Source organism: Pseudonaja textilis, chromosome 6 (genome assembly GCF_049901715.1).
Source record: "Pseudonaja textilis isolate UNSWEBS1 chromosome 6, rPseTex1.2, whole genome shotgun sequence".
NCBI classification, from domain to species: domain Eukaryota; kingdom Metazoa; phylum Chordata; class Lepidosauria; order Squamata; family Elapidae; genus Pseudonaja; species Pseudonaja textilis.
In genome coordinates this window covers 51412222-51421110 of record NC_141995.1, presented here as the reverse complement: position 1 = coordinate 51421110, position 8889 = coordinate 51412222, and positions in this window count along the sequence as shown.

The following is an 8889-nucleotide window of genomic DNA, read 5'->3' as shown; positions in this document are numbered from 1 at the left end:
TCACTGGTATAGAGGTTGGACTAGAAGACCATCAAGATCATTTCCAACTCTGTCACTCTGTATTCTGTATACAATAGTTAGTAAACCTACATTTAGAAAGCTACTTATAACCTAATATTCTTTTATATATTAAGATTAGTCTCCACCAGGGCCGCTCTCAAACAAACCAGAGAATGGAGAACACTATTCTCAGACTGCAAACAAGCAACTTTATATAATGCCACCTTAATTTTCATAATATTTTAGGAGTTTCCTTCTCTGTAACTTTGCCTTTCGAAGCAAGTTGCTGAAGTAGACAGGAAGAATACCACTGAAAAAAAGGGCAAGGGACATCAGCCCGCAGTCAGACTCAGAAGATGTGAATCTTTTATACATGAAAGAAAAGCAGATCCAATTAGGGAAATAATTGTAATTCAAGGAAGGTTATGGAAGCACAGAGTCAGCCACTCTGAATAAATCCTGGTTTTCAGTTTCTGACTGTCTGCATAATACACAACAAAAAGGAAATGAACGTGTAATACAAGAATCTCTATCTCTTATCTTGCAAAAATGGAAATAGTTGAAGTGCAAAGCAAACAAATGTCCCTTAGCAAAATGAGAAGGATTGAAGGAACTGCCTAAGTACCTGAAATTTTAGAAAGGCTCTAGAATGCATCATTAAACAGCTTATAAAATGATACAGAGAGGTGTAGAGCTCGCAGCACTCAGAAGTACGACTTCCCTCATTTCGTTTCTAGCAAATAGAAGCCTACAGGCAACAGGCCCAAGAGGAAGGAAGACAACACAGGAAAGGATTATTCAACTATATGCTGAAGCCAGGGGTGGGGTTCTGCTGGTTCGGACTGGTTCAGGCAAACCCCTAGCTCCGACTATCAGCTGGTAATGAACCGGTTTGCTCTGATGATCATGTGAGCCTCCTTGCCTGCTCTTGTGCTGTAGTTACCTATATCCTCTCAGCTGATTCGTGTAGCAGAGCGGATTGCCACTCCTCAGCTGTGTTACTCCCCAGTAGTAATTGTTCCGACCCAAGCCTCGTTCAAAGCAAACAAACACCAAACAGAGATAAATGCAAAACCTTTTTAATGTTTCTCTGTTAATTCTGTTCATTCACAGTAAAACACGGCTAAAAATGAATTGTCCCAGATAAGAACAAGCCTTGCCAAGGTTGTGCAAGGCTGCCAAGAACACGAGATTAAATTGCAAGGAAATAATCAAAACCAAAAGTCTCCAAACACAAACCAGGATAGTCCAAATTTCCACAAGACTTTGAAGTGCAAGAACTTCTTTGCTTCCTGCAAAGAATCCCACCTCTGAGGGCTGGCTTTTATCCCTTATTGGAGGGGCCATCACTTTGCAGCCTTACTCCCAAGTCGCTCGTGCTGCAACAGCTGCTCTTTCCTTCAAGCAGCCCTGCACACATGCGCACTGGGCACAGGCTCCTCGGGGGCCTCTGCATCACTGCTGCTAGCCTCCACAAGCTCCAAAGGCAGCACTCCACTCTCTGGTAGTCCTGGCCCCATCTCTGCATCACACGCAGGCCCCTTGTCTGAGTCTTCATTCTCCAAGACCTCAGCCATCCGCACTTGCTGCCAGCGAACCACAACAGTAACATAGCAGGTAAGTTTTCGATCACCGATGCTGGTGTGTTGTTACACCGAAAGCATCTCACCACTGGCTGAAGCATGAGATAAAGGTCACAATAAAAAAAAAATCACTGTCCAAGACATAAGGACAAAGAGAAAAATAGGTATAGGGTATAACAAAAATTAAGAATTAAAAGTGACAATGAGAAGCCATGACAGTTACAGTTCCGTTTAAAAACGCACATGTTTTTTATTTGAAGTACTTGGAAACCATTCAACAGTTCATATCTTTCAGTGTTGGTCATTGTCCTAGGAATGCTGTAATTGCTTTCCTGGAAATGAGGATCAAGGATGCAACTGTAGAGGTGGTCAACAGTATTAAGTGTTTGGGGGTGCAGATAACTAACAATTTGAATTGGTCTCTCCACATTTCATCCTTAATGAAGCATGCAAACCAGCGCATGCATTTTCTGAGTTGGATGAGGAGAGCAAACCTTTGTCTTTCTGTCCTGGCCACTTATTACAGAGGCACAATTGAGAGCATTTTAACAAACTGCATCCCTTTTTGGTTTGGTGGCAGCAGTGCTTCAGATAGAAAGTCCATACAGAAAGTGGCGAGGATGACCGAGAAGATTCTAGGAAGTTTGCTTTTCATTATTCAGGATGCTGCTTATAAGCACTATGTGCTTAGAGCTCAAAGCATTGTTAGAGACCACACACACCGACTTCATGGTCTGTTTCTGTTGGTCCCCTTCCGGGATGAGGCTTCAAAGTATTTTTAGCAGGACTATCTGATTTTGTAACAGCTTTGTCTGGTAAACTCACAAAATTTGTTTCTCTCTCCTTGTACATGTATACACCCAGACTAGATTGTGTTGTTTCTCTTTGTCATATAATATATGTGGGTATATGCATAATTTTGTGTTCGTTTGTCATGTTTATGTGACGTATATGGGAGGTGGTGACCTTTTGAGAGCTGTATGCAATGAAATTTCATTTTAATGTATGCCAATCAGTGTGCATTCAAAGTGTTCTAAGTGTCTAAATCTAATCCTAGCATCCAACACTTCTTGTCTTCACTATTTCAATGTGCTCTACATGGGGCTACCCTTGAAAAGTATCTGGAAGCATCCATTGGCTCAAAATGTGGCTGCTCACATGGTTTGGTGCAAATCTAGTTACACACATATCACTTCTCCTGCGGGAGTTGCATCGGCTGCCAATTTTCAGCTGATGCAACTCCTGCAGGGATCAATTCAAGGCCCTGGTTGTCACCTTCATGGCTTGGGATCAGGTCATCCAAATGCCTGTCTTTTCTCAGTCATATCTACCTGACCTGAGAGCCAGGGAATGTTATGGATCCCGTCTCTTAAAGAGGCCCACCTGGTGGACCAAGAAGAAGGTCCTTCTCCATGGTGGCTCCTTCCCTGTGGAACATCATCTGTACAGAGATAAGATCGGCTCTTACTTTGGCACTCTTTATCTAGACTCTGAAGACCAGATTCTACCAATGATACAGAGCCCATCAAATAGTTTGTTTGATTGTTATTGCCGGAGGAGTTGTACAAACTTTTGTAGAGTTTGTCGACTTTTGTGGAGTTTTATCTTTGTAATCCACCTGGAGTCATCACCAATGAGTTGGACAGCCAGATAATTGTTTGTTAAAATAAATGCAAAATAATAATAATAACTGAGACTGTTCAAAGAAATCCAGAGAACAGTCTTGTCGTGTCCAAAGTGGTCAATTTAACTTGCACCCAAAGAGGCTTTACATTTAAAATGTATGAAGCCCCCACAATTTGCTCTATCAAAGAGTAAAAATTAATTAATTAATTAATTAATTAATACAGGCGTTTGGCTATTGCCCAGTTTTGTGTCTGTAACTTGAAATGACCTGCCTTGTAACAGAGTGGAAATCCAGAACATGTGACTTTGCCAGCGTTTCTTCATAAGCCTTAATGCAACTGAAAGGTCCAGCTTCCTATTTTGCATATAAGTCTTTCCCCACCCTCCTATTTAAGCAATTCCAGGTTTTATTTTATACCTGACAGAAGTTCAAATAATGAAACAACTGTTTGTACTATAAGAAGGCATCGTTTTAGCGTAATCCCTGTTGAATTTTCCCTAGGGGAGCCTCTCCATATTCCGATTTTGCATCTTATTTTTAGGCTGATTATTTTATTATTATTATTATTTCCCTTGAGGTTAGCAGGTGAACAAGCAAGTTGTACCAGAGACTCTCAGTAAGAGGCCGGGAGAAAATCCAGATTTTCATTTTTGCTCTTCCCTGACAGATAGCACAAGATCTACCAGCTGTTGTTTTCACAGTTCTGCTTGAAGTTCCCATTTAAGTTATTCAAGGGCTGCAAATTTGTTAAAAGTTGGAAGGAAATTTCTTTTACTTACAGATCCCTTTTGTATTCTTCTATCACTCTTCTTGTTTGGCAGACTTGGATAAAAAAAAGAGTCTCTGGTCTGAAACCATGATGTTTCTTTCTTTTTCCAAGGGGGGAGTTGAAATCCACTCAAAATCTTTTGCCTGTGCTGTATACTTCCACGTTCCACTTACCCAAAGAAGTTATGATTAATTTTTTTTTAAAAAAAAGTCCCAATAAGCCAAATCTAATTAATCTACTGCAAACTAATATGTTTCTTTTAACAACAAAGTAGCTAAAAAGAAGCAAATGTAATTAAAATATAAAGTAACATAAAATTGGAAAGGCTGGAGCTCAAAATAACATCTGGTGCTGAAGTGATCTCATAGCAGAAACTAATTCAATCAGTCCAAAAGAGGGAGGCTTCCATCTTTTGGCAAACTATCAGAGGGCTAAGAAAATTGCTACCCCAGCTCCAATTCAAGCTCTTGGGAGAACTATTTTAAAAGATTGACCATGGACCCTGCTAAATCTATGGACAATCTTTTGGTCGCCACAATGTAAAAAAGATGTTGAGACTCTAGAAAGAGTGCAGAGAAGAGCAATAAAGATGATTAGGGGACTGGAGGCTAAAACATAGGAAGAATGGTTGCAGGAACTGGATATGTATAGTTTAATGAAAAGAAGGACTAGGGGAGATATGATAGCAGAGTCTTCCAATATCTCAGGGGCTGCCACAAAGAACAGGTAGTCAAGCTATTCTCCAAAGCTATTCTTTACAGGCTCTTCCTACAAAAATGATGCTGCAACACCATCTTAAAGGTAAAGGTAAAGGTTCCCCTCATACATATGTGCCAGTCATTTCTGGCTCTAGGGGGCGGTGCTCATCTCCATTACAAAGCTGAAGAACCAGCGCCATCCTGAGACGTCTCCATGTCATGTGGCCAGCATGACTAAAGGGATGCAGTGGCTCAGCGGCTAAGACACTGAGCCTGTCATTCAGAAAGCTCAGCAGTTCAGTGGTTTGAATCCTTAGCGCCGTGTAATGGAGTGACTTCCCATTATTTGTCCCAGCTTCGGCGAACCTAGCAGTTTGAAAGCATGTAAAAAATGCAAGTAGAAAACTAGGGACCACTTTGATGGGAAGGTAACAGTGTCTCATGTGCCTTCGGTGTTTAGTCATGCCGGCCACATGACCATCTTAAAAGTGAGGTGCAAAACGCAAGAGTTCCTCTCTTGGACCGCTTGGTAGAATGAAGCCAACCCACGAGCAGCTGATCAACAGTTCCTAAGCCAGCCACTGAGGCCACCATACAAATAGGATCCCTGTCATTTTCACATTGCATTCAATTGCCTAAAAATAGGGCATAATGAAAAACGCCACACTCAAAATGCCTTACCGGCTGAAAGTTCAGACCCATTGCACTCTATTCTCCTCTAGCCCAGATGTGCTGCAGCATTAAATGCCTTTCATTTATATCATCTCTATTCCAAATATAAACCAAGGATCTGTTCGACTTCCCGGCAATTTCAGTCTCCTGTTACAGTGCTTCAGGTAAATAGAAGACAAAGTCCAATTGTCTCCCAACCATACACCCCTAATTGCAAAGGTGGAGAAAACCTGAAATCCATCTCCCTCCTCCCCTTTTGTTAATACTCTCCCCGCCTGTTGATGCTGGCATTTTACAACAGGAATATCAGAAGACCAGGAGATAATATTTGCTCTGCCATGATTGGGATAAATGTAGGCTTAGGCTAACGACATTTTAGTTATTCACCTACACTGCTCTAGACTTAAAAGGTAAGCCTCTCCAAATGAGAACAGACTAGCTTGCTTGGTTGCGACCTTGCTAACAATTTCCTGCAAATGTGGCTATTTTTCATCTCCTGAGGAAGGAAAGTTCTTTCCCCCCACCCAAAGTATTAGCTTGGCTTGAAGCAACAATAAAGAACTCATGTTGTTTAACTGTAAACAATATTTTAGCACAATTCAGTGTCATTGTGGGCAAGGTTAAAAGCTTCTGTGTTAGCATATAATCCATAGAAGCAAGAGAGATTATCTCTTCCCTTCCCTCCAGTTCAGACAGCCTGTTCTCAAATTAGCTATCTAACAACTTTTTTTTTCCTGATTCTAGTAGGATCTTTATTTATTTATTTATTTTGCTGAATTTAGATCCTAGTTAATGGCACTACAGATTCCATGATTGTTTCATATTTCACTTCTTGGGCTCGGTGCTGAATTTTCTCTCTGAGTTTGCTGCTGTTAACTTTGAGGATTACAGAGTAGATCAATATGCTTACTGACAATAAGAGCAGGGTAATAAACTTTTTTTTTTAGGTTTTGAGTAACATCAAGCATTTAACTAAGATGCTATGGTGGCATCAATGAGATCTTAACTGTCATTTGTCTAGTACAGGAGTCGGCAACCCATGGCTCTGGAGCCACATGTGGCTCTTTCATCCCTCTACTGTGGCTCCCTGTCCCTCAAAATGTGCATTACAACTGCCAATGTGTGACACTTTCCAGCATGTGATTTACTGACCTTTTCGACCCCTGGTAGGCCAACCATGGACAAATCCAAGAAAAGAAAAGTTCCAGAAGAAAACAGAACATTTAATGGTACATGGGCAGATTCATTTACTTTCATTGGTGATGAAACTGGTTTACCAGTATGCTTAATGTGTGGTGAGAAATTGGCAAACAGTGCAATGTTATTTTCATTTTAGGTTTCAAAAGGTTTTTGTGGCTCCTGGTATTTTTTTTTTCTGTAGGAAATGGGTCCAAATGTCTCTTTGAGTGTTTAAGTGTTTTACCATGTGACCCCAGGTCTAACATTAACTTAAGACTGTAGAAAAGTTCCCATCAAACAAGCTTTCTACAGACCACTTTAACAAGATTTCTACAGACTAATTTCTCGTTCTTCAACGTTCATCTTACCATGAGTACTGCAATTTGTTCTGAAAAAGCCAAATGCCTGTCACTCAAAAGCACAAGAGAGGACCATAATGAGCATGAGGGAGGGAGGGAGGGGTCAAATAAGTCATCAGTCTTGGGATGCCTTCATGCCCACATGAGACCTAAGTCAGCCCACCTTGAATTCCATTGATCAATTTGCCTTTACTGTTAGTAGTTCAGATTCTTGTAGAGAGCCTACGGCTTGCAATAAAACATTATATTCCATTGAACTATCTGGATTTCCTTATTTCCTTAGTGCTGAACAAAAAGAAGGTGCAAAACCTGAGAATTACAATCCAAAGGGTTGGTTGTGTGCTGATTTATAAGAGATTGAAGCTACCAACATTATTATGAAAATCCTATATGAAGATGATAGATGATAGATGATAGATAGATAGATAGATAGATAGATAGATAGATAGATAGATAGATAGATAGATAGATTACCATGTGTTTGTTTGAATTGACAGTAAACAGCAGCCTAATCAAGAATCAAAATCACTTCCATTAATATTGAGAGGGCAAATCTCTAGTGTATAAAAAGAGAACAAATCCCTCCTAACACTGATGAGGTTACTTAGTTTGGTAGTGAAACATCTGTAAGGACCCCACATAATAATAATCTCTTAGTTTTCCTATTCTATTTTACTTAAAGTCTTACTTTTCCGAATCTGAATTTTGAGAAATGACAATAATTTTATGGGGAATACGATTAAAGCCACAAGTTGAAGAAGCTGTTGTCTTATGAGACTTTTGAATGGCTTGATGGTTAGATTAATTTATTTCAATGTTTTACTGGAGCCAAATTTGGTTTTCCTTGGAACCGAAGATGTTTACTCAGCCTCTTAAATATCAATGCAATGACTTCCAATTTTTTTTTTTTTGCTGTGTGAATTTTCTCTCCATTTTTAAAGGCAAATATTCTTTAACCTTAGTGCAAATCAAATACAGCAATAATTCATTCTGAAAAGGGAAATTATTACTCAAGCTGTTCTGAGAAAGGAATTCTCAAGAGAAGGCTTGGGGGAAGGGGAAAGACTGGGATAATATGCATAGTTAAGTTATCCACACTTCACAAGGCACATAAAAATTCAGATACATCTTTTTTTTTTCCCCCATGAATAACACAAAGATTCTAACTCGGGCTTAAAATATCAAGAGTTCTTAGCAAAAGAAGCCATTTCAATATGAGACAAGGAAACGTAAATCAGCATTTTAAGAATGAATTTGGAGTAGTTCGGGGAATCGAGTCATATTATGGATAGAGGTATGAGGGGTTCTTGATGCTGCCTGCAATTTGTATTTCTAATACTGTCATCTTGCCCCTGGTTTTCTTCCCCATTCTCATTCAATTGGGAGCTCGGGTATAATATAGGTGGTAGCTAGCTCGATAATAGTAACTGTGAGAAGGATCTTGGAGACCTAGTGAAAAATTGCTTAAATATGAGTGTGCTGTAGCTGCCCCCCTCTAAAAAAAAGCCAATGCAGTTCTAGGCTGCACTAAAAGAGGGATACAATCAAGATCAAGCAAAGTGTTAATACCACTTTATAATGCCTTGGTAAGACCACACCTGGAATACTGCATCCAGTTTTGGTCACCACAATATCGAAAAAATATTGAAGCTCTGGAAAGAGTGCAGAGAAGGGCAACAAAGATGATTAGGGGACTGGTGGCTAAAACATATAAAGAATGGTTGCAGGAACTGGGCATATCTAGTTTAATGAAGAGAAGGACTAGGGGAGACATGATAGCAGAGTCTTCCAATATCTCAAGGGCTGCACCAAAGAAGAGGGAGTCAAGCTATTCTCCAAAGCACCTGAGGGCAGGACAAGAAGCAATAGGTGGAAATAAATCAAGGAGAGAAGCAACCTAGAATTAAGGAGGAATTTCCTGGCAATTAAAGAAAAATCAGTGGAAGAGCTTGCCTTCAGAAGTTTGTAAGTGCTGGAAGTTTTTAAGAAAAGATTGAAAAGA